The sequence below is a fragment of the Schistocerca gregaria genome, chromosome 7 (assembly GCF_023897955.1).
Source record: "Schistocerca gregaria isolate iqSchGreg1 chromosome 7, iqSchGreg1.2, whole genome shotgun sequence".
In the NCBI taxonomy this organism is placed as follows: Eukaryota; Metazoa; Arthropoda; class Insecta; order Orthoptera; family Acrididae; genus Schistocerca; species Schistocerca gregaria.
This window is the reverse complement of record NC_064926.1, coordinates 383,821,691-383,848,376: the sequence shown is the minus strand read 5'-3', so window position 1 is coordinate 383,848,376 and position 26,686 is coordinate 383,821,691. Positions and strand designations below refer to the sequence as shown.

At 41.4% G+C, this 26,686-nt stretch overlaps 1 protein-coding gene across 1 annotated transcript in view; it reads right to left on the bottom strand.

The window, feature by feature from the left end:
- LOC126281901 (neuropeptides capa receptor-like) overlaps positions 1–24,534 on the bottom strand; it is a 1,128,817-nt gene extending 1,104,283 nt beyond the window's left edge. Inside the window, exon 1 of the mRNA XM_049981224.1 lies at positions 24,305–24,534. The gene's annotated coding sequence lies outside the window, so the exon portion shown is untranslated. The remainder of the gene's footprint in view (positions 1–24,304) is intronic.
- Positions 24,535–26,686: the final 2,152 nt, after the last annotated feature.

Below are 26,686 nucleotides of genomic sequence, written 5' to 3'. Positions count from 1 at the left end.
CTTCTATCACATCAGACAAATCTTCACCCTCATAGAGGTTTTCAATGTATTCTTTCCACCTATCTGCTCTCTCCTCTGCGCTTAACAGTGGAATTCCCGTTGCACTCTTAATGTTACCACCGTTGCTTTTAATGTCACCAAAGGTTGTTTTGACTTTCCTGTATGCTGAGCCTGTCCTTCCGACAATCATATCTTTTTCGATGTCTTCACATTTTTCCTGCAGCCATTCGTCTTAGCTTCCCTGCACTTCCTATTTATTTCATTCCTCAGCGACTTGTATTTTTCCTGATTTTCCCGGAACATGTTTGTACTTCCTCCTTTCATCAATCAACTGAAGTGTTTCTTCTGTTACCCATGGTTTCTTCGCAGGTTCCTTCTTTGTACCTAAGTTTTCCTTCCCAACTTCTGTGATGGCCCTTTTCAGAGATGTCCATTCCTCTTCAACTGTACTGCCTACTTCGCTATTCCTTACTGCTGTGTCTATAGCGTTAGAGAACTTCAAACGTATATCTCGTCATTCCTTAGAACTTCCGTATCCCACTTCTTTGCGTATTGATACTTCCTGACTAATGTTTTGAATTTCAGCCTACTCTTCAGCACTACTATATTGTGATCTGAGTCTATATCTGCTGCCGGGTACGCCTTACAATCCAGTATCTGATTTCGGAATCTCTGTTTAACCATGATGTAATCTAATTGGAATCTTCCCGTATCTCCCGGCCTTTTTCAAGTATACCTCCTCCTCTTGTGATTCTGGAACAGGGTATTCGCTATTACTAGCTGAAACTTGTTACAGAACTCAATTAGACTTTCTCCTCTTTCATTCCTTGTCCAAAGCCCATATTCTCCTGTAACCTTTTCTTCTACTCCTTCCCCTACAACTGCATTCCAGTCGCCCATGACTGTTAGATTTTCGTCCCCCTGTACATACTGCATTACCCTTTCAATATCCTCATACACTTTCTCTATCTGTTCATCTTGCGACGTCGGCATGTATGCCTCAACTATCGTTGTCGGTGTTGGTCTGCTGTCGATTCTGATTAGAACAACCCGGTCACTGAACTGTTCACAGTAACACACTCTCTGCCCTACCTTCCTATTCATAATGATGAAGCTAAAGGGGAGCAAACTGCAAGTTGTATTGTAGGTGATCAACGCTGCAGGAACATCTTCGTTGCCACTGCAGAGTGAGGCAGAGAATTGTCATGAAGAAGGAAACGTATGATAGTTATGTTATGTGGGATGCACTATGTTAGGCGAAATCCCTCACCAGGTCATCGTACTTGGCGGATACACTATTTTCTAGGCAGCTTTACGTGCTCACTATGTGTTCAGAACTGAGAAGAAGAACGTGACGCCGTCGGCGGTCATGCTACACACTCTGCCCAAAATGTTTGTGCAAAGCTTCATCGGATTTTCACTTTGGTTTCCATTTCACGCCAGATGGACCCTTGCTTTTCGAATAACCCTTGTACAGAAGTGGCATTCTGTTCTTAATTACAACCAGCACAGTCTGTGGCCTGCGGTACATTCCAAACCTTTGCACAGTGTCTTGTGGTGCGATTATACGTGACATTGTCGATGGCACCATCGATGGTGATTTCTACATCTACATCTACATCCATACTCCGCAAGCCACCTGACGGTTTGCGGCGCAAGCTGATGTAGAGCTCATCTGCCCATTTTTACAGTCAAAAAAATAGGGTTTTGGCCTCACACTGGCAGAACCTGGTCATCAACAACACAAAGACGAGACTGTACCCAGCAGTAAGTTACATGACAAGATACAGTACAGTTTAGACTCTGCCTCGTGATGATTGGGTGTTGTGTGATGTCCTTAGGTTAGTTAGGTTTAAGTTGTTCTAGGAGACTGATGACCATATATGTTAAGTCCCATAGTCCTCAGAGCCATTTGAACCATTTTTTTACAGTTTAGAAATGAATGGCACTCATTACACTGGGTAAGAAGGAAACCTTTCCGTGTTGGTCGGCATAGTATCTACAGAGATTACTGGCAATGGCAAGTTCGCGATTTCACCTGACAAGCACAAGTGAACAGCAAATGGCTCTAAGCACTACGGGACTTAACATCTGAAATCACCAGTCCCCCAGACATAGAACTACTTAAACCTAACTAACGTAATGACATCACATGCATCCTTGCCCTGCGACCGTAGCAGCAGCGCGGTTCTGGACTGAAGCGCCTAGAACCGCTCTGCCACAGTGGCTGGCTGTGAGCAGAACGTGTCGGGTGAGAGACTAATACACTCCTGGAAATTGAAATAAGAACACCTTGAATTCATTGTCCCAGGAAGGGGAAACTTTATTGACACATTCCTGGGGTCAGATACATCACATGATCACTCTGACAGAACCACAGGCACATAGACACAGGCAACAGAGCATGCACAATGTCGGCACTAGTACAGTATATATCCACCTTTCGGAGCAATGCAGGCTGCTATTCTCCCATGAAGACGATCGTAGAGATGCTGGATGTAGTCCTGTGGAACGGCTTCACATGCCATTTCCACCTGGCGCCTCAGTTGGACCAGCGTTCGTGCTGGACGTGCAGACCGCGTGAGACGACGCTACATCCAGTCCCAAACATGCTCAATGGGGGACAGATCCGGAGATCTTGCTGGCCAGGGTAGTTGACTTACACCTTCTAGAGCACGTTGGGTGGCACGGGATATATGCGGACGTGCATTGTCCTGTTAAAACAGCAAGTTCCCTTGCCGGTCTAGGAATGGTAGAACGATGGGTTCGATGACGGTTTGGATGTACCGTGCACTATTCAGTGTCCCCTCGACGATCACCAGAGGTGTACGGCCAGTGTAGGAGATCGCTCCCCACACCATGATGCCGGGTGTTGGCCCTGTGTGCCTCGGTCGTATGCAGTCCTGATTGTGGCGCTCACCTGCACGGCGCCAAACACGCATACGACCATCATTGGCACCAAGGCAGAAGCGACTCTCATCGCTGAAGACGACACGTCTCCATTCGTCCCTCCATTCACGCCTGTACCGACACCACTGGAGGCGGGCTGCACGATGTTGGGGCGTGAGCGGAAGACGGCCTAACGGTGTGCGGGACCGTAGCTCAGCTTCATGGAGACGGTTGCGAATGGTCCTCGCCGATACCCCAGGAGCAACAGTGTCCCTAATTTGCTGGGAAGTGGCGGTGCGTTCCCCTACGGCACTGCGTAGGATCCTACGGTCATGGCGTGCATCCGTGCGTCGCTGCAGTCCGGTCCCAGGTCGACGGGCACGTGCACCTTCCGCCGACCACTGGCGACAACATCGATGTACTGTGGAGACCTCACGCCCCACGTGTTGAGCAATTCGTCGGTACGTCCAACCGGCCTCCCGCATGCCCACTATACGCCCTCGCTCACAGTCCGTGAACTGCACATACGGTTCACGTCCACGCTGTCGCGGCATGCTACCAGTGTTAAAGACTGCGATGGAGCTCCGTATGCCACGGCAAACTGGCTGACACTGACGGCGGCGGTGCACAAATGCTGCGCAGCTAGCGCCATTCGACGGCCAACACCGTGGTTCCTGGTGTGTCCGCTGTGCTGTGCGTGTGATCATTGCTTGTACAGCCCTATCGCAATGTCCGGAGCAAGTATGGTGGGTCTGACACACCGGTGTCAGTGTGTTCTTTTTTCCATTTCCAGGAGTGTATCAGCTACATAGAAGGGGAAGTGGTCGAGGAAGTGCGGGTTGCATACATCGTGGGACGCTGAAACATTGTAGGTACGTTTACGAAGTAGTGTGCTCGTCGAGCATGATGAAAAAGTTAATAGATCCTTTTTCTTGTAGCAGGTGAAAATGTGGCACTGCAAAAAGTCAGTATGTGGTGCGGTTTCAGGAAAACGAGAGAACGACCATACACATGGTAATGATGTATCCAGTACGTTTATTGTGACGTGGTCTCATGTTACGAGATCTCAATTAAAATAAATGCCTTCATCTTCGTTAATTGGGTCAGGATGGGTAAATTTTAATAAATCAAACGCAGAAAATATCGTTAATATGTGATCTTTAATTACCAATATTTACTTTTCCACGTAATCACCATCCAATTGGATACACATCTGCCAACGACGAACAAATTACCTGAAGCCGTCACGAAAGAAGTCGACAGTCTGTTTCCGCAACCTCAGTCTCACAGATCTTCCGATGGCTAAGGAAAGGAATAATGTGAACCACACGTTCTTGTGGAATGCCGATTATGCTTTCAGTTTCTCACTGGGTAATATGACGATCATGCTGAATAAATCTGTCAACATTTTGCTTGTGAAACTCGGTGGTTGATTCACAGGACGTCCAACTCTTTGTTGTGATGCAGCTCGGATGTTTCCGCCTCAACATGTTTAAACTTACTCGTCCAGTGACGCACAGTACTCACATAAACACAATCATCATAAATTGCTTTCATTCTCTGATGAATCTCCTTAGGGGTGACACCTCTGCTGTCAAGAATCCATTGACTGCACGTTGCTTAAAGAGTACTGACCGACCGGCTGCGCAGGGTTCCATACTTAACACTGTAACAACACAACCGTTAAATGCTAAGGCTTTCCGCCAACTTGATGTGTAGAGAAGAGGCTACGTAACAAGCCAGAACCTGACGCATACCGATGCTGACAACTGTTGAAGAGTTACGAAGATGGAGGCACTATTTTTTAGTCAACCCTCGTGCAACATGTGTTCAGTTATGGTCTCCCAAATCAGAAACATGCCGCAACCGTAACACGGAAGACTCGGCCGTTGCTCGCAGCATACCCTATGTAATTACACGGATATGTGGTCTTATGCTATCCTTCACATCAGGAAGAGCTCAGATACATTCCTGATAGACACCATCTGTCAGATATCCCCATAGCCAGAAGCCACATGGATTTACGCCCGGGATCTGGAAGGCCACACACTGCATGAGATGATGTGGTCAGTACCGAAGGGTTGTCGAATTAAATCATACATCTGGTAAGCAACAAGTCGCGCCGCCACATGTTGCATGAAAATAGTGGTGCGTACAAATTGTGTTCTTGAGAAGCTGAAATAACAGGTTGCACAGAGAGGTTCTTATAAAGTGCAGATGTCATTGCACAGCTAACAGGTCACCGAGACGCCTCCTTCTCGAAGAAAAATGGACTGAGAATGGAGGAGTATGGAAACAGCACCACACTGCCACCCAAACAGTGTGTAGTGGATGTTCCTGCACAACATGTGGCGCATTAGAATCGGATATGCGACAGATTTGTGCATTCATGGCACCGCGCAGCGTACAGTGGGCCCCGTTCGCCAGGTGTCATCCATTTCCATGTTAGCGAAGAACGGAGAGAAAAGTGACTGTGCTATAGGCAATCTTATGGTTTCATTTGGTGCACGTTCCGCCTCTTGTAACGATACGTATATAAAATTCGCTATAAAATCCTTTGAACCGTTGACAAGGGGACAGACAATCCCCGTGACACAGCTCTACCACTGGCTGCAGAAATTGGTGGCCCCATCGGAAGGGGCGGACGGTCAGAACTCCACCTACGGATGTCCAGAAGGCGGGGCCCAGGCCACCATTCCGCCTCCAAGAAGCATTTCAGTTGTTGGTTATTCCTTCCTTGTGATGATCAATACTCTTCAGTCTTGCTGAAGACTACGGCTTCTCTCAATTAACTCCTTAATCTGCTATTCAAAAATCAGCCTTCCAAATTTGGAATCTTTATCGACCAGGTATTGTAAAATTCGGTATTGGTCTCGGGTTTTCAGTACCTCGACGAAAGAGCTGACTCTTAGTTCCCGTGTTGCTTCCGAGGCAACCGGATCGAGGTCTGGGCACTCGAAAACGACGTGCTCAGGCTGTAGCTACAACACTTTCATCAGCTACCATGCCGGGGACTAGGTGATTGTGTTGTCCTCATCAGTCCGTCATCATCATTATCATTCGTAACAGCGGCGAGATTGTCCTGTGTAAAAACTGGACTGTGCAAAAATTTGGACTTTGTACTGGCGCTGATGACCGTGTAGTTGAGCTCCCCACAAAAAATGGTACAAATGGCTCTGAGTACTATGGGACGTAACTTCTGAGGTTACCAGTCCCCTAGAACTTAGAACTACTTAAACCTGACTAACCTAAGGACATCACACACATCCATGCCCGAGGCAGGATTCGAACCTGAGACGGTGGCGGTCGTGCGGTTCCAGACTGTAGGGCCTAGAAACGCTCAGCCACCTTGGCTTGCCTGACCGCCCCATAAATCGAACGCCATCATCACGAAGTACCATCGGAATGGGCCGCCTGCTGCACCATCTAATTGACATGTTTCTTCAAATTTCTGGATCTAATTCTTTAGCTCTCTTCGCAAATATTATTGTCAGTGATGTTCCCACAATGACGCGCTGATAATGATGCGGTTCTGATAAAACAGCTCCTGCCGCAGTGGTCGTGCTGTTCTAGACACTGCAGTCTGGAACCCATCGACCGTTATGGTCGCAGGTTCCAATCCTGCCTCGGGCATGGATGTGTGTGATGTCCTATGGTTGGTTAGGTTTAATTAGTTCTAAATTCTAAGCGACTAATGACCTCTGAAATTAATTCACATAGTGCTCAGAGCCATTTTTTTGATAAAACAGCTTTACCAGCATTGCACTGTCTGTCAGTAGTCATTGCGTTTGGTACAGTATACACCAGACTTCTTAATCCTGTACACCAAAAGTCACTTCACAAAAGAAATCGGCACATACTGCCAAGTGACAAACAGCAAATTGACGTCACGACAGGTAATTTTTCAAATTCTGACTGCTTACTGCACCATATTTTCACCTTATGACAGAAAACGCGACTATTGCATTTTAGGCACACTCAGCAACCGCACAAATTTATGAAATTGTCTACCACGTTTCAGCGTCCAAAGATGTTTTCTGGCCGTACAGCAGCATCTGAAACACCGTCAATTTAATTGTAAAAACCCAGTATTACTACTACCAAAATTTTACTTAACTGAGGAAGTACAGACTGTATGATATTTGTACATTACTTTGCTGTCGGCAGGTATCCGAAAGGTACGTAGCAGTATTTTACACTGCCTGATAGCAGGAGAAAAAATCGTAAAACGAGTGTAAAACGTAAATGAAAACTTTTCGAGCCCGCAGTTGTCTGGTATTTTAGCTGCCATTACGAAAACGGCCAACTGCGAAATAGTCTCAGGATTTCGCAATATATGGTTCCAGATGTAGTCCTAGACGCTATTGCTCCACACCTGTTTCATATTCTGGTAGTGTTAAAACTGTTATTGAATTTATGCATCTGCCGTGATTCGAGCTCGGTTTGCAAACGTAGCATTTTTTCCCCCTAGAGGGGTTCGGGTAGCCATCAGCATCCCGTGCACCTTTTGCGGTACACACTCATTCAGTCCTGTATTAGCGCAGAATTTATCAGCGGTAGTGAGCAAATGGTAAAGAAGCAAATGGTCTTTCATTATCGTACATTAATCCACTTTCATGCGACAAGTAAACAAGGAAACGTAAATGTGGTGTCATGAGGAATAGATACGGCGAAAGAAGAAATATTTTATTCGCTGAAATAGGAAAGGCCTTCGATATTGCAACAAAATTTGATCTACAGACAAATGTTCGAAGCTCATATTAGCAGATAACATGTCATTGTAGATACTACACTGCTCCATACACTAAAACGAGAAACTACTTACAATTTTGTAACCACTGATTCAAAGGAAAATTTGAGGAATTAGAAGCTTATAGATTGGATGACGTTACACAAAAGGGCACCTTCGATGGAAGCTGCAATCGTCATAATCAAATAAAAATTAAATATGTCAACGTCAGGGTGAATAGGTGATCATTTTGGACCTGGGTGGCACACTTTGCTACCATTTACCTCATGTCGTGTCCTGGTAAGATATATCTTGTTCTACAGAATTTCTGAAAAGAAGGTTTGAAAAGTTCTTGTTCGATAATTGTAAATTAGAGAGCAGAAGAAAATCTTGAAGAGTGTACTCAGCCGTGTAGAAGCGTATAAATTGCTTCTCAATTAGGTACTGCCTTGGTTCCCTACTCTTGCAAATACATTCCCTCTAGGAATTTGGTTATATATAATTCTCGTGTTACTTATACCTATAAATGTCTTTGAATAATTATAAGCGTTGTACTGTTTCACCTGGGTGTACTGGAGTTAAAAAAATGTAAACTAAATATTACGATAAATTCTATAAATAATCGCCAAGTACACCAAGAAGAAAAGATAGAACTACAATGGACATGTTTTTCCATGGACCCTTGCGCTTCTATGCATTAACTATCTTTCCTTTGTCATTCGCTTATCTTATCTGCTTGGATAGGGACCTAAGAGGGCGTTCTTGTGTAAAGCTCATCTTGCTGTACCAGATGATAATGTAAGTTGTACTTAAAACTCGGAAAATATAATGGCTATTTTGTCAAAAGAATTTGTGTATGTGGTCAATCTATTGTCAGTCGGGTACCTGTATTACCTTAAGTATATATGGGCCTTAACAAAGAATTTTCATTGTTAGGAGCATCTTAAAAAAATCTTTAACATTTTTCTTCTAGCTCATCTACGAGACGTGCCGTCGATTAGGACAATTATTTTTTTTTTTTCAGATCGCAAGTGACCGGATGCAGCTACTAATAATTTAACAATTTTATTTGCAAATTTTCTTTATATAGCGAGGTAACATCCCATGCAGAAAAGGGCTGGTCAAAGGATTCCAGTTCCATAATAGGATTTCATTTGTAGATGCTACTCTTGTTACCTTATATTGGGGAATCAAGACGAAACCACGATAAGTTACGTGTTACAGTATTGTTCATCGAACAGACTTGGCAAATATTCTCTGGTGCATTAAGCACATGACTTCTCACGAACCCGGAATAATATCCGCAGCGTTGGGAAATAAGGTTCAAATGGCTCTGAGCACTATGGGACTTAACATCTGAGGTCATCAGTCTCCAAGAACTTAGAACTACTTACACCTAACTAACCTAACGACAGCAAACACATCCATGCCCGAGGCAGGATTCCAACCTGCGACCATAGCGGTCACGCGGTTCCAGACTGTAGCGCCTAGAACCGCACGGCCACACCGGCAGGCTGGGATATAAGAAAAGGACCATTAACTATCGACGATTACTTAACTACCCGGAGAACTGAGCTAGCTGCTGAGTGCTTATACGCGTCGGGCTAAATTAAACAAATTATTACAGTGTTAATAATATTCCTACATTATTTATTTCTCTCTTTTGCTGAGCCATTTCTTTTTTATACAAGTCGCGGCTCATATTTTATTTATTACGTTACACTAATAATCACAAAATAAATAAAAAATTATTTTATTACATTCCAGCGTTAATGGACTGTTACCTCCATTATCATGCAAAGTAACATGAATTTAATGCAAACGGTAAGCTATACTTGTTGGAAGTATTTAATGAATACAGGATAGTTCGATAGTGCAATTAAGGCACGTTGTGATATTGGCGCGCTCTCACAGCAGTAAGTATTCTAGAAGAACGTCGAGGTCGTTAGAGACGGAGGGCAAGTTCGTGTTGGGGAGGGTCGGGGAAGGAATGCAGCGTGCCCTTTAAAACAACTCATTTCGATATTCAGCTTATGGGAGTTCGGAAAGTCACGAAAAATTTTAAACTGGATGACGGGTCGAAGATTCGAACCGGTGTACTTCCGAATATGAGACCAGGGTCTTACCTCTTTGCACCCTCGTCACCCGTATGACTCCTGCTTCGTTTTTAATGTTAATCAGTGCTCACTGTACGGGTGTATATTAAATTACAACATATGTAATTCGTTTTTGAATTTTTAAAAATTTCTGTGTTATTATTCTGTCAACTGTGGGTATAGTTCCCAACATTATTGTACAGTTTACTAGTTACTATTTTATAAATTTTTTAGACATTTCGAGTTTCACGACGTAAAATGGCTTTTTACTTGTACTCCCTTATACTGGTAATTGAGATTGAATGTTCATTTATCTTGACATAATGAACCCGACGTTACACAGGTTATTTTCAGGTCGCTTGTGATCGTGTTAGATACTTAGGCAACTAGAACGTACTGCTGTGTCACTGTTGGTGATTATGTTGTGTATCGCTCTATGTTTCGTAATGTACCTTTCGTTTTTATATGGACTACTGACACTGGAATTGTGCCTGATTCTTCAAGAATTTGAACAGATTAATAGGGTACTTCCATTGAACTGGTTCCAAAATACGAAGGTGTTCTTGTGTTTCCCGTCCATAAAAGGTTTGTCCTGGAACATTAACAAACATCTCCCTTTTTTCTGAAAAAAGTTATTCATACCCTTTATGTACATGCCAGATGTATATAATGCCGTATCCTCAGACTAATAAATACATGTTCCTCCTTTTTCACTCATTACGCCGCTACATCTAGACGGTGTGTGAGTGTTGTTATAATTACCGAATTATTCTATAGTTGAGTTATAGTGCATTACTAAATTTAGAAATTAGACACATGATACTTATTCGCATGGTAGCATAGAAGTTTCATTACTATTTCTGAGGATGTTGAACAATTCACTGGCGAGCGGAGTGACCACGCGTTTTGAGGCGTCATGTTACAGATTTTTGGGGGGGCCCTCCCTCCGGAGGTTCTAGTCCTCCCTCGCGCATAGGTATGTGTGTTGCTCGTAGCATAAATTACTTTCAGTTAGTTTACGTAATGCGTAAGTCTAGGAGCCGATGACCTCATTAGTTTGGTCAGTTGGGAATTCACACACACTTGAACATTTTTGAACTACTCGGTGTATTTGGTTTTCTCTTAAATTTCTATAGTCCAAATACTCTGTCACATCCAGTATCACCCGGCAAATAAGACGCTGAACATATATGCCGGCCATCACAAATTAAATTGTCCATGCGTCCCATAAATCATTCAACAAGATTATGGCATCTTCATCTTTTAATTTTCATTACGGTGTCATAGCCTTTTGTCTCTAATAACCTTGCGCTTGGCGTGAAAATATGCAAACTTGTAACTATTACTCATAAAACTTGTTTTCGGTAGCAAGTATCTAGGCCTAAATTTAAAATGCGGTAGTATTTAAAAAAAATGGTTCAAATTGCTCTGAGCACTATGGGACTTAACATCTGAGGTCGTCAGCCCGTAGAACTTAGAACTACTTAAACCTAACTAACCTAAGGACATCACACATATCCATGCCCGAGGCAGGATTAGAACATGCGACCGTCGCGCGGTTCCGGACTAAAGCGCCTAGAACCGCTTGGCCACCGCGGCCGGCAGTATTTTTCAATCTGCTTCTTTTATCAACACCCATCGCCACTTGAATATATCTGATAAAAGCTGGCTGTTTAAATTACTAATTGAAGCAAACACCCTTGTTCGCAAAGTCGCTGCCAAATGAATTAACACAAGAATTCATTAACAGGGCCTATATTCCGGCTGAGCTACTTTACTTATCACTCCTCAATTAATCGTAACAGGAACATAAATGCGCAAAAATTTCTTTTTTATAGTGTTTACGATAGATCGTACAGCTGGTATACGCAATTCAAAAAACGTTTTGTATCACCCTGGTTTCTATAACTCCTGCAGATAGGCGTTGACTCTGGATATTGTATCACAGACACAGTCCCTTTGACTGTTCAGAGATGTCACTAAACCCGTCCAAAAATGTATGCAACCATGCATGGGTTGCTACTAATAGACCGAGGAGGTCCGACAGCCTATCACTTCCAGTCATTCCACCAGGAAGGAGGTGAACGGCTCGTGTTGTCTCTAGTTCAACCATGCCTAGACTGTCAATACCGGGGTTCGATCGCATCCGCATTATTACTATCTGCCAGGAAGTGCTCTCCACAAGGGAAACGTGAGGCGTCTAGTACTGAACTAAAGCAATATTGTTCGGACATGGAGGAGATACAGAGAGACAGGAACTGTCGATGACATGCCTCCCTCAGGCTGCCCAGGGGCTACTACTGCAGTGGATGACCGCTACCTATGGATTACGGCTCGGAGGAAACCCGACAGCAACGCCATCATGTTGAATAATGCGTTTCGTGCAGCCACAGGACGGCGTGTTACGACTCAAACTGTGCACAATAGGCTGCATGATGCGAGGTCCATCTTTGCAACCACGACACCAAGCAGAGCGGTACAGATGGGCCCAACAACATGCCTAATCGACCGCTCGGGTTTGGCATAAAGTTCTCAATTCTCGCCCCCATCGTGCATATCTTGAGAATGACTTTCTTCTGGATAACGACGTCGCTCGACTAGAGCGGCCAGCATGTTCTCCAGGCATGAACCCTGTCGAACACGCCTGGGATAGACTGAAAAGGTCTTTTTAAGGACGACGTGACCCACTAACCACTCTGTGGTATCTACGCCGAATCGACGTTGAGGAGTGGGACAACCTGAACCAACAGTGCCTTGATGAACGTATGGATAGTATGTCACGACGAATACAGGTATGCATCAATGCTAGAGGACGTGCTACTGGATATTAGAGGTACCGGTGTGTACAGCAGTCAGGACCACCACGGTGGTACACCGTGAAATGTGTGGTTTTCATGAGCAATAAAAAGAGCGGAAATTATATTTATGTTTCTCTTCAGGTTCCGGAACTCCCGGAATCGAGGTTATGCAAGACTTTATTTGATATGTGTATTATGCTCTTACGAGTTGGCATCTCGAGAATACTCTACTTCTTCTTAACGTACTTAACGTACTAATGGTTGCTCTGTGTGTTTACAATCCTCAGATAGCACGCGCACAAAATATTTTGAAGGAAAACCATCTGGTAGAATTAATACCGTGCACAAGCCTATATGAATGCCTGAGTAAATAAAAATTATCAAAAGTGCTTACACCCCCCCCCCCTTCCTCACCACCCAGTCCCCCGGTTAATACATTGACATTATATTACGCGACTGTTAAATACTCCGGAATAATGGAATTGCTTCCGTTTGAGGACGGGGACAATACCTAACAACACGCATTAAGATGCTGAAAACGGGTTGGTGAAACTATACAGTGTGTTTAAATTAAGTGTCATCTGCTCCTACAGGCGTGAGTGTGGTCGAAAATGGAAGCAAAGCTCCTGTAAAGGGAATGTGTGAAAACCAATACATTTTTAAACATGGACCGTTGACAGTCCGCAGTTCACAGCTTGCATTTTATTTACAGACTTCTTTGGCGTAGACTGTATGTTCTGCGGAGATTGTTCGTAGTATTTATTTAATCAAATTTTTATGTCATTCACAAAGTGCTACTCCTAAGCTTTTCATGCTAATTGAGGCCAAATAAGTATTGTCTTTACTGAATGTACTCTGACCAAAGAGCGTTTCTGGTTGCCGGCGTCCAAAGTGTATGTTAATAATGCCTTTTTTAGCCTTATAGAGATATTTCTGTAACAACTTTCATTCCCTAACAAATATTTCTTTATATCTAACCGAGAAATGAACACGAATTTTCATAAATTTAAAATTTTCTTATGAAAGTAAATGTTTTCGTAAGAATTTTCATCCTATACTGCACTTCCTTAGAGATTGAATTACCAGCAACACCTACCTTTTTATTTCTAACCGAGAAGTCAAATACCAGATGTCATAGATGTAGCCTCAAAATTTTTTGTAATTAGTTAGTAATTATTAATTTTTACAAAAACTTTCACCTACTGTTTTACCCTCCTTCGTAACTAAATTTCCAAATATGCTGCCACACTAATTTTTATTTTCTGAGTGAGAAAGCAATAAATAGTCTTCGTAGTTATAGCTTCAGAATTACATTAATAGCGACATACTTTCAAAATGCTTTTCATCCCCTTTTTGATCCCCTTAGGAGTGGATTTTCGGACAGTCCCTCGTTAAAAGATGCCTACAGTATAATATCTACGTCCTCTCCAAGTTTGTATCCTTAGCGGTTTAGGCTGCGCGATTATGAGTGAGTCAGTCAGTCAGACAATCAGTCAGGACATTGCCTTTTAAATGTTTTTAAATGTGGAGATGACATATTGTAATACCACAATACGGTTGCGTGGATAGGTATAAAATCTCAAGCAATTACGGAGTTGACGCATCAGCATCGTTTCAGTATCAGTGTATTGACTGTCGGTGGAAAACTGACGGTTACACTCAAATAAGTAGATCAACTCCAGAATGTTCTGCCTTAAAGAAAGACAACGGCTATTGTGTACGCACGATGCAACACCGTGACACTATCTAAAAATAATTCGACAGCACCTTACTGCAAAGTTTCTTGTGTGGCTGGTCGATCCTGGAGTTCCGACAATGGATTTACGTTCAATGGATTTCATCCTCCTTCATTTGTGGCTAAAAGGAGATTTAAAGTCATTGACCTATGCCTAGCCCGTCGTTACTATGCAGGCGTCATCAATGCATATTTTGCATTCCGTATTGAGCTTGACGCCGTACATCCAACCTGTCTTCAGCAGCGCTGAAGAACATTTTCACACCTCTCATACAATATGAAAAATGGATTACGTGTCAATAAGACATTTCAGAACAATCATAATTTTGTGAGTGATAGTTCACGGTTTTTCAGGATTTGCCGACATTTCAGCAGTACATGGGGGAGTTTAAAAGAGCGTCTTTGAAAGACCTCCACACATTCAATTGTAATTAAACTAAAGTAATATATTCACCATGTTTAAAAAATATAGTAGAAATATGTATTTCATTTTTGGTTGATTGAAGACAACAACTGCATCGACAGCAAAAGATATAAAAATGAGCGTGAAAATGATTTTAAGTACTTTTCTGAAATTAGAAACAGTGGTTCATAGCGTAAGTTCCTTGTGTCTCTAAAAACGAAGGTCATCATCAAGCTGTGAATTATGTTTGTGAGACATGCACTCTAAACGGCAAAATATTTTTGCAGGGAGGATATCCTTATGAGCAATGGCGGCACGGATGATATGAGTTATTATAAGACAACGGTGACAAATATATGAGTCACGGAACTGAGTTGTGAATGTAATTTAAATGTAGTAGTTATGTGGAGGACATGCGGCGAGTCAAATGGGCTGCAAGTGAGGAGAAAACTCTGAGAAAACGAGATAATGGGAGAATGCATGACAACAGAAAAACATGGAAGGCAATAGAGTAAGTTGATGTCGAGAAGAAGGCTTTAGCGAGCCAGCAGTGCCACATAGTAGTTAGTGTTGGTGCTGCTATGGATAATAACGATGATGGTGACGAAAACAGTAATAATGATAAAAGAAATGTTTCGGCGATTCTTCAATGCACGCTGTTTCATACGTGATCATAAACAAACAGCAGTAGTGTTATTAAGTTACAGTGTCAGCAGTTACAGCATCAGCAGTAACTTTATAGTATTAGTCATTGTTCAGACGATTACAAACTTTATAAAGTCATGATTCAAGGAAGTCAAGTGTAACCACACAACAGTCACAAGCGTGCAAATGAAGACCACATTAATGAACCTAATTTCTATGGAGAATTTTGTCAAGTAGACAGAAAGTTTGAGAGGCATGTCATATAAATGTTTAGATCGATAAAAGAGTACAATGGACAGAAAAATACATTTATTTCGTATTTAATGCAGTTCTAGTAATGTGAACTGTCATCACACTTAGTGAATAATACCAATGTAAGAAATCGACTTGTCCGCAGGTATTTTGTAAATGTGATCAATCTTATTTAGCGTGACCAGTAGCGGGATTCCAGAATCTATTGTCTATTGTTAATTGGAATTGCTATGTGGATGATAGTTCGATACTGCAGAAGGATTAATAATATAACGAAGTTCAACGTAAGAAATATGTCGCATTAAATGATGGGATCTTCAAGAAGGGGCTACAATATATACGACCAGAAACAGGACATAAATCCAAAGGAAAGTGTAAGTAAACTATAATGTCAGTTTAGCACATCTGTCATATGCTATATATTCATCCGTGTAATCTGTGAATACGAGCGATACGAAAAATTAAAGGTAGGGGAACTAGTGTGAATGTGTAGGTCGTTTTACACAATCTAGTGAACGACAAAACGAGATGAACAAAGCTGGATGTAACGGCTGGAAAAATAACACCCACCGTCATGCTCACTTTGTGGCATCGCTAATTTTCTAAGTTTTACTATCCATGGTTAATTGTGCATCGAGTTAAATAATTTTCATTCTGATTAATAAAAGGGCACTTCTAGTGTGGTACTACGTTCATAACCGTAAAGACGCCTTTATTGTCAAATGATGAAGATAAGATAAAGAAACTTGTGATAGACAAGTTTTCTCAAATGTGATACAAGGGCGCCAGTACTAGAGGGAAAGGGAGAACGCAGTCAGGGGTCTTTTTTCTTTGAAGTAAATGATTTAAATGTCGGTATAATGCAGGTCTTTAACGGGATCTGAACAGTAACTATTTCATTGCTATTTTAAAGTCGCAATTTGTCATTCAAAATGTTAAAAGTTCACCATGCCTCCAAGTCTAGCCGTCCCCCTTCCCCTACAAACCATCGTACGGGAGCCCTTGCTGCGTTAGGCAGCTAAATCGAAGCCTAATGTTCGTAGTTACTGACTTTTTGTTGATACCGAAATATCTGGCTAAGTACGTGGTGTATAATACCAGTTTTATAATAGTAGAATTTTAAAACTAAATGCAGTACAACATGAACCAGTTATCAAATTTCTAAAGCATGAGAGGTAGCGGCGTAATACAGAGTCAAAAGAGCAGCAGTTTTCTTCTGAATGGTCCTTAGTTATCATTCTAGTCATCACAACTATTAGTTGCTGACTGTTGGATCCACAGTTAGTTGGTGTGTAAACTGACAACGGTGTCCCATTGTCAAGTCATACTGCACTGTTACGCAACATGAGAAATAAATAATGTATATACTAAATCTCTATCATCTATCAGAACATAGTGATATTCCACAACACGATCTGTTGCAAACCATCACGCCGTTGGCATATTATGAGTTCATTCTTATTTCCAGTTTTGATTGTTATATCCGGGACAACTAATACAAAAGTATTCAGCGCTATGGGTTGTACACGATGATAACCATTGTTAAATATTCCATGTTGTGGCAACAGCAGCATCATAAAAATTGTAGGTGCCGATAATTTCTTCCCGTAGGGCTGGAAGTACATTATAATACAGCGCCAAACTTAATGACGGAAAATATTTGCACACTTCTTCCACAAAACAACAAGATCGATACTAACTGAATCAGTGTCGGTGAAAGCAAGAGTGTTTTCTCGTCGTGTGCAGCTTATTGCTATTAGTAAATGATCCATCCGATTTCTTTAAAATATCCACCAAGCAAATTTCCACTTTAAATTAAGCAGTCACGCAACACTTACTTCACAAACGTAGTGTTTAGTCGTTTGGAGACATCGTGATAAACGGAAGTACATTGAGGCGTATCCTAAGAAAGTGTTCTCGGCCGTTAATATTCGTAGGTGAGATGAACTGCACAGTAATTTGTCGCAGATGGTACTGTTACCTAATGAGACGTCTTATTCGACAAGCATTGTAATACCTAGTCAGATACAGACACTCTATTTCAAACCTGGGTAAATTTAGCTGTTTAATTTTACGTCAAATTCCGCATCTCAACAAATACTAAGTTGTAGTACCTCTTGGCGATATCACTCCGTATCCACAAACATGCCATAAAGATGCCTGTTAGAAAGAACATGTGGGAAAGATGAAACAAAATGATGAAATAGGCCAAGTTGAAAGCAAAGGGAATAGCAAGGTTCTATTTATTTATCCTGGCAAAAATTACTGATTTTCAAAGCGGTATAGAAACAACTGTTCTCATATCCCTTCAAAGTGAAAGAAATGGAAAGAAACAATATATCGCATCATGCAAGTGACATCTACCACATGCATTACGTCAACAGGCAGAATACAGATATAAATGTTTGGATCTAAAACATTTCCCTATTTGTACTAGAAAGGTATATTGGGTCACACAGTGGCATTGAAGAAATCGTGAAACACATGATACTTACAGCGTTAATATGTAAATGAGTTCCCCTAAATGTTTTTACGTTTACATGAAACCATGAGACCATCATTACAAGCAGGGTAGTTAAAACGCACTGCGTCATGTATGTGTGCCGCGTTTATGTAACCACCGAGTTACCTATCCGGGTGAGGATTGGTGCAAGAATTTGTTTTATGGTTAACGTTGAATGGAAGCTGTTTTAACGCTGACTAATTGTACTTAGAGTTGTATATTAAGAGCAAGTTATCCCACACCATTTGATGTCCAATCATGTCCTGTTGATTGAAGCCAGCAGTCTGAATAACAGTCACTACAGTAAATGTACATTCTAAGTTACAAATACGTCCGACGGTAACGCTTAAATGAGGACAACACAGTTTTCATGATGTTGTGCCTCATTTCCTATCACAATGAAATTTACGGCAATTTTATTCTTTACACTGCAGTAAAAATAGAAATAAAAATAGCTGATTAGATTTGCGCAGATTTCAAACAAACCAGCTGCGAAGGAAATATCTGCTTATACTTAGAATGTTTTGATACTAATGAACGCATCGAAGAAAGTCGTATAAGAAAGGTGATATCACTCATTGCAGAGTATTCATTATTTATAAAATTCGATCTGCAGCTGTAACGATCACAATGTCGTTAAACTATTTTCCTCTACTGCCCTTATTTCGTAACACAAACAAGTGTTTGTATTTTTTAACATAGTGTAAGTTAACAAACTGCATATCCTTTAGTTAGGAAGCTGCAAAAAGTATTACAAAATTATATGACGTATCTATACCGAGCTGTAGACAGTGTACGGAGGTTCCAGATTAAGGTCCTATCTGGCTTATTTGACAAGTTTCAGTACAGGAAGCGAATAACGAATTCGTTTCGTCCAGCGGCATTCTAGCATGTCTGCACATTACGAACAAAGATCTTTCCTGACGCTTTCACACTGACATGCCGCGAGCGGCAGCTCAGGCAGAATGACCAGTAAAATGGTACATATTTGACGCGAGTAGAAAGTACCAGGAATTCGGCCATGGCTATTTCAAAAGTGCTTTACAAGCACTCACACAAAATGATTTAGGGAAATCCCTGAAACGCTAAATGACGACGTTCTTCTGGGAACAAATCTGAAGAGTAAGAGTTAAGGAAACAAGCTAGAAACTAAATGAATAAGGACGATATAAACAAATACAGTTATATGAATTAATGGCCTGGTAAATGCAAAAAAGTAACATAGCCAGAAGTCGTTTCTCTTTCTACAATATTTCCTCTTTAAAACATTATCGAAATGTATCACAACACATGAAAAACCTGTCTTAGGCGACACAGTAAAAGGGTACTGCTGCGAAAGTAGACTGGTAAATAACTAGTGAGAATAATATATGAAATACCATCCATATCATCGAAACTTCTACTCAGCTTAAGCCTTATGTAATCTAATCTCACACGGAATATCAAGAAACAGTATGTTGCTGTCGCTAAATTTACTTTTGCCTTTCCAAAAACGGCAGACAATGCGGTACACAGCTTCAGATCTCAGTATTTACTGAACAGACAAATAAAATTGAGATATTCAAACACTGGAGATTATTCAGTGGATCATAAAAGGTTTTTACGTTCAATTTGGCTTGCAACACGTCTGACTTAAAAACCACTGCATAACATCGGAACAAAATATTTTGTATCACAACAATTGTAAACTCAGTCGTGCTGGCATACAAGTTTTTAAGTTTTACTTTTGGATGACCATTTCCATCTCCTAAAGAGATCATCATCATCAGATCTACATTCCTTGTTGACAGAAGAAATCGCTGGCTTTGAGCAGGCCCATCCATGCTGGGTGGAGAACACTTCCAGCTATTTCTACTGTCATTAACAAATGTAGATCTGATGATGATCTCTTTAGAAGATCGAAACCGGTCATCTACTAATAAAAACTAACGACTTACGTGCGACCACAACAATCGATGTTTTCTTGCAACAGTGTTCCAAACTCTTTTGTATCACAGTAAAAACTGTTTCCATCTGCTTTTGTAGTAGCCATGTGATAGCTATGGTTGTCGAAGAAACAAGATATAACACTCGATAAGCTACAGCGCCAACAGTACAAGATCTAGTGCCGCACGCTTAGCACTTAATTTATAAGATCGGTAAATTTACAGTTTAATCCTTGCTACTGGTTATGGGTCAATACATTTAATGGATATGGCTGGATACGGGAAGAAACGGCTTTCTGTCTGATACATGGTATGATATACCTAAATTCGCTATCAGTGCAGCCGAACATTTTTATCATGAAACGCAGGTACAGGCTGCAACTTAAGTGCAAATTGAGCCGAATGCTGATAATTTTCTCAAACGCTCTGAGATGTTAGGTAGGTTTTTGAGCCTTCCAACGTAATATTTTGTAATCCGCTCACATTATAATTGAAAAATGGGTGACTAGGATTTGATGAAATGGGCCATAGCGAGGTGAAGCCTCTGTTAAAGCTAGCAGCCTTACGTAACATTTCATTTGAGGAAAATGAATGGTTATACTCTTTCTGCTGAATACGCTGCTGTTATTGTCCTTTGGTGAAAAATATTCATTTAAATTGGAATATATTCTCTATGGCTATTAAAGCGCTTATCTATATTCCGCCGCTTCTATTCATAGCAATGTTTATGGCGCGACAGGTATCGCTTTCCTTGACCTGTTGAATTACTTACATTATTTTCAAATGTTAATTGATTCTTCTATCGCTGATTGGTGAACTAACGTTGATATTTATTAATGAAAAAGACGAGTTGTGGATGGTCTAAAATATCTATTTCGTGAATCATATTTTAGTTAAGACGATATGCATCAAATAATAACCGCTGATTGTCTTTTAAGTGAAAAATTAAAGAACGTAAATAGTTTGCGTTTCTCACAGATAAACATAACTCTGACATTGCGAACAGCTACAAGTGAGATTTAGAGCTGTTTGCTTGTAGTGTGATTAGTCAGTGACTCGTTACATATTTTTCAATGAGAAATAACTGTAGTGGAGGCACAAATTTCAACCTTCTCAAAAATGACAATGTTCCTGGTATTCATGCGATTAGAAGTATATTGACGCAAATCTAAATATTTTAGTATATTAACAGGATAAAAAGAAAGGCTGTTAATTAACAGTGAAAGGTTGTAGTATAACACGAAATTTGTGTCGGGCTTACGGCTACATGTATACCAATCATGGTATGTCAACACCTGTCTCTACGTCTACGGTAGTCACAGAGTGAAATATGAGGAAGTCCTACTCCTTTAGAAGGCAGAGATACACTAGCTACGACTAGGTTGGAAATTTTTCTCTTGAGGCCGGTGCCTTCGCGGAAGTGGGAATGCGAACCTCAAAAATGAAAAAGTGAAATTCAGTTTCATGGTCTCCTGATGGAAATTGGCGCGGTAAGACAGTCAGAAAACTGTCCGTTTCGACATTTTTCGTATGTTGTCACCGTATAGTAACAGATTATGTGAATGTATATTCCAACAGGCCCGCACCTCGTGGTCTAGTGGCCAGCGTTGCTGCCACTGCAACACGGGGATCCCGGTTCGATTCCCGGTCTGGTTGGGGATTTTCCCTGCCCGGCGACTGGTGTTTGTGTTGTGCTTACCGTATCTTCATCATCATCATCAACCTCATTATCATCATTCGTGATTGTGGCTCGATTGGATTGTGAAAAAAATTGGAATGTGTCAATATTGGGACTTTGTAAGCGTACTGATGACCGTGCATTTTAGCCTCCCACAAACCAAACATTATCATCATATTCCAACTGTTACCGTAGATTTCTCTGACATGAGGCTGAAGGAACCATTTAATTCCTGCAAGTATACCTATATCACCGTGACTTCGCTGCTGTTGGCTACGGAAACAAGTTAAAGTGAAGAAAAAATCTTGGTTTCTCATTTATCAGTAAAGATTTAATAATTTTTCTAGTATTACAGCAAAAAATGAGAAAGGAGGGGAAGAGAGAGATGTTGGAATTCATAGATGTCACCACTGTGGCTTTGTGGCTGCATCTATTTGCCAGCTTTTCAGCAAATAGTAATTATTTTTTCGAAGAGAACATAAATTTTTCCGAGTCCTATTAATGATATATTTCTCTTCCCTTTAGTTAATTCATCATTACGCACCTGGATACGTTGGTAAAACATTAATGAACGTTGTGTGAGACTAAGACTTTAATACATTTAGTGAGTTACAGTGGATGTAGGTTGCAGTACGTACGAAGAGCAGAGTATATTTGCACAGGATAAACTAGTGAGAGGAGCTGCATCAGTCTTCGAATTAAAGCCAGCAGCTTCCGTTGAAAATGAACATTTCCTAAATAATTCAGGATAAAATTCAGTAAATAACTGGTTACCTCACATAGGACACATGATTCGTGACAGAGGTCTGTGGGTATATAAACGTTATAGCTGGAAATAATAATTAGTTTGCACTACTGGAGCTCTATCCTTCAATACACAATGTTGTTTAGTTTACGTAATTACAGTTTTTTAAGACCGCAGAACGATGCGTAGTCCAGATGAACGCCTTCACTCAATATGAGTCGCTATTAAGTGTCGGCTTTCTTTATTTCATTTTTGTTCTGATTTCGATAAATGATTTCACACAGAGGTGTCGGTAATTGTCGCGATATGTAGGTGGAAAATTATTTTTCAGTGTGTGTGAGGAACTGATTGATAACTACAGCTTAATGGTCGCCAGGTATCTAATGATCTGCTAGAAAAAAGTAAGTGGACGCGAAAGACGTACAGTCATCATGTTAAGCAGGTTCATCTGATCATGATGGAAATGATGTTTAGACACGAGTCTAGTTTTATACCTACAGTGCATAGCTGCTCACTTGTTAACTGTAATGCTGTCTAACAAGGCATGACTGAGCTGTCAGACGCTGCTGTTTGATGAATGTTGTTCAAAAGATTCATTAAAAATTAAGGAAAATTACTACTGACGTATAAATTAACGTATATCTATAGAGATTCACCAACACAATACATTTGTAAATAGATTACTCTCTATTGTGACGAGGAAACACAAATTCTCACAAAGAAAGAGAATTACTCATATGCTTGACAGTAGTGGTAGCACCTGACAACTGAAGTTTCTTAGACGACACAGCTTTCAAATTCCACTCGCTAGTATTTTCAGTAGTTACGCTTACATTCATTGCATATCTGCATGCATTCGTCCTCAGTTGCTTCTACAGCGCTGATTACTTTGTGGACGTTAATAACAATTTGTCGTCTTCTCAAATTGAGTTTTGAGACCGTTTTTCCTAACATTATTCCCCTAACTGCCTTCAAAATCTTCGTACTTTCTTTCTTGACTAATAATATTTGTTTTTTGATCATTGGGATTTAGGTACGTCCAATAATAACACTTGGGGTTTATGCATAGTAATACTAGTAGGTTAACAATGCACAGACTTAAAAATGCTATTTAAATGTTAGGGACTCAATATATTTTTAATGTCATAATTATTCTAAAAATATTTTGGTAAATAGACCACTGAAGATACTGCAAACGTAAGGTCGAAGGAGTCTTGTATTAGTTGCGAAATGCGTGAAATACTATGTAATACAAGCAGATGAAAATATAGATTAGTGGATGCGATGTGTTCAGAAATTTAACTATAAACTATTCATCGACAGAGTGCTATGAGTTCGTAGGCTTCCGGTGTCATTCTGAATAAAGTATTTTTGCATATTAAGCCACTAAATTAAGACAGAAATCTAAAATAACTACAATGCCGATGCTTCGATCGCCTTGCTATCTACAGGGTGGTTAACTGAAAACTCAAAATTATTTTATCAAAAATTACCCAAAATTATTTTATTAAAGACAAAATTGCAATTTTATCTGAAAATTAAAAATTTCGGAACCCAGTATAAGCTCAACTGTCAACACTTGTTTCCGTGCAGGATAGTGTAAATGCCACGTTGGGACAAATTGAAGCCAATTAATTTCACTATCAGGATTGTGGCTAGTATGTAATCAGATAATGAACCATAGACCATGAAACGCGTTTTGACGAAATACGTTTTGATGAATTACAATCGGTGCCTCGTTAGGTTTCTTATTCGCTTTCCATACATATCAGCCTTGCAAATAAAACAATAATTTATTCAGTAAATCAAATGCTAAGCAACAGTGGAAAATGTAAGGACCATTGGCTGGAAAAATCTCACATGTCCACCGCAAAGTAAAACCACCCATGTCACCAGCTGTGTTTACCTTTGATGCGTGCAGACAGCAGGGGCCGGTGCCTCACAGGCGCTTTTTCGGGCAACGTGCGATGGTGCCTGGATGCGGGCGAGCCGCGTCCACCTTAGCCGCCTCCCGTGATACCGTGGCGCAGCCTCTCGCACTGGGGCCTGTGCGCTGCGACGCTACGCGACGTGCTTTCGCCGCGGCCGACGCCGTCCACCGCGGACACAGACGCCAAGCGACGCCGCCGCCGGACTAGCGGCCGCACGCCGTGCCAGACATGCGTGCGGCGCCGCCAGCAGCGCCTCTGCGGACGACGCCGCAACTAACTGGCATCAGCGTCGGCGTCGGCGTCGGCGTCGGCGGCGGCACCGGCATCAAAGGTGTCAAAGCGCCGTGGCCTGTCCTAGCGGCCCTCTGAAGCGTGCCGCGGGGTCGAGCTTCTGAAACTGACCTCGCTCAGATATTAATTAAGCTATGCGAACAGACTCAGGCACCAAACTTTATCACCTCAGATTTCTTTTGACACTCTGAACATATCAGTCTTCCGTTATCGGCTAGAAAGATAATTACAGCGAGTCCATAAGTGTCAAACCATGGAAATAAATAGATCTGCTTAGGTCTCTGTAGGACTATCGTATTGCTTGCGACCAAAACGAGAGAAGACTGAAGAAACGCTATCGCGCATTACTTTAGAGACCCCGTTGGACGGACACACTCGTTGCAGTGGAGAGCTGTGGACGGTTTAGGAGTGGCGACAGACGGCCGTCTACTGCTGACGTGTGTCGCGGCGGGAAGAGATGTGTAATCAGAGATCAGAAATGAGCTCTCTATAGTCTTTTAAACTGGCCAGTGAGTGTTATGACGTCATCACCGAACCCACCGTCTCCGTATACACGACGATTCGACTTGTTTCATTTCAAGAACCTTCAACATCGCATGGCGTCAGCAATGGTTGGTTAATATATTAAAAAAACTAGAAACCCGTCAAGATTGAGTAAAAGCACCAACTGTTAACCTAGGTTTCGGCGTAGAAAACTACACCTTCTTCAGAACAATATAACCCACAAGGTCTTGTTAGATACTTGAGGGTTTTATTTTTCCGAAGAAGGTGTAGCTATCTACGCCGAACCCTAGTTTAACACTGGGTGCTTTTTACGCAATCGAGGCGGGTTTCTAGTTTTTTAATATATGTCTGATTGCACTTGTGACTATTGTCGGAGACAAGTTGACTCGACTCTATCAGAAAGGAGAGCGAGTTCACGAGTTCGTAAATATAACAGCAGACCCACAACAATCCCGCTATATACATAACATGGCTGAAAAACTTTCCGTCAGTAGATTTTCATTTATTTCACGCAGTTATGACTTAGGCGTTGCAGTCGTTCTCAAGTGCAAGTTCAAATGTCACAAAAAGTCCGAACTGCCCAAATGACATAACCAACCATTAGGCATGACGATTATTGGATATCAGTATTAACAGTGATTCATCAGCTAGCAGTGAATATTGATTCGGTGTCTATTCTAAGCGGAGTCAGGTGAATTTTTTTCTTGTATTTCTGCAGTTATTTGCAAATTTATTTTTCCCATCATGTAGCTGGAGCTAGACCAAGCAAATACTGGTCATCACATTTTTTTAAGATGTCGAGTCCCTCGTCGCCCACACCGGCGTGATGGCCAACACAGAAGGTTTGCTGCAATTTCTGCACAAGGGTTAGTTTTCATTATAATGAAGTCTCGCAAGAAGTGGGTACTGCGATGTTTGCGTACGTATCGTTAGGGCTAACCATTCATATCCCCTCATCTGGAAATAGATTGGGTCGAAAACTGAACGAAGGGTCGGAGTTTGAAGGAGCAGAGCTAAAAAAGTGCCAAGGCGAGGGCCAAGTGGGAAAAAAAATGCAGCTGAGTTGGGTTGTAAGAGCAGTATAGGTTTTCTTGCTGCCTGCGACGGGTCATGCAAGGTGTAACTTCCCCTTTTATATTCATTGATTGTTAATCAATGATGCGCAGACTCCCGCTAGCTGGAGGTAGAATGGTCGCGAGGAAAGACACTAAAAGAGAATCGTCTTCCTGCACTTTATTTACGCCAAGTGCGTGTGAATGGTACCGGCTTATTCTGATGAGTATTTGCTCCCCGACGTGTACGAACCTAGCTACACGTAAATTCGCACACAGTGAGATTATTGCCCTGATCATGATTACAGTCTATATACATCAAGAGTTTATCTATGAAAGTTTACAATTCGCGTGAGATAGTTAGTCTGAATCGGTACGATAACTTTCTAGAGCAGCAAAGAAAATCTATGTACGCCGCGCTCTGTTCATAATCTATGTTGTCGCGCACGTAATATTAAATGGGAGAAAAGAACTGTCAAACATTGTAAATGTTGGTTTATTCTAGTCTAT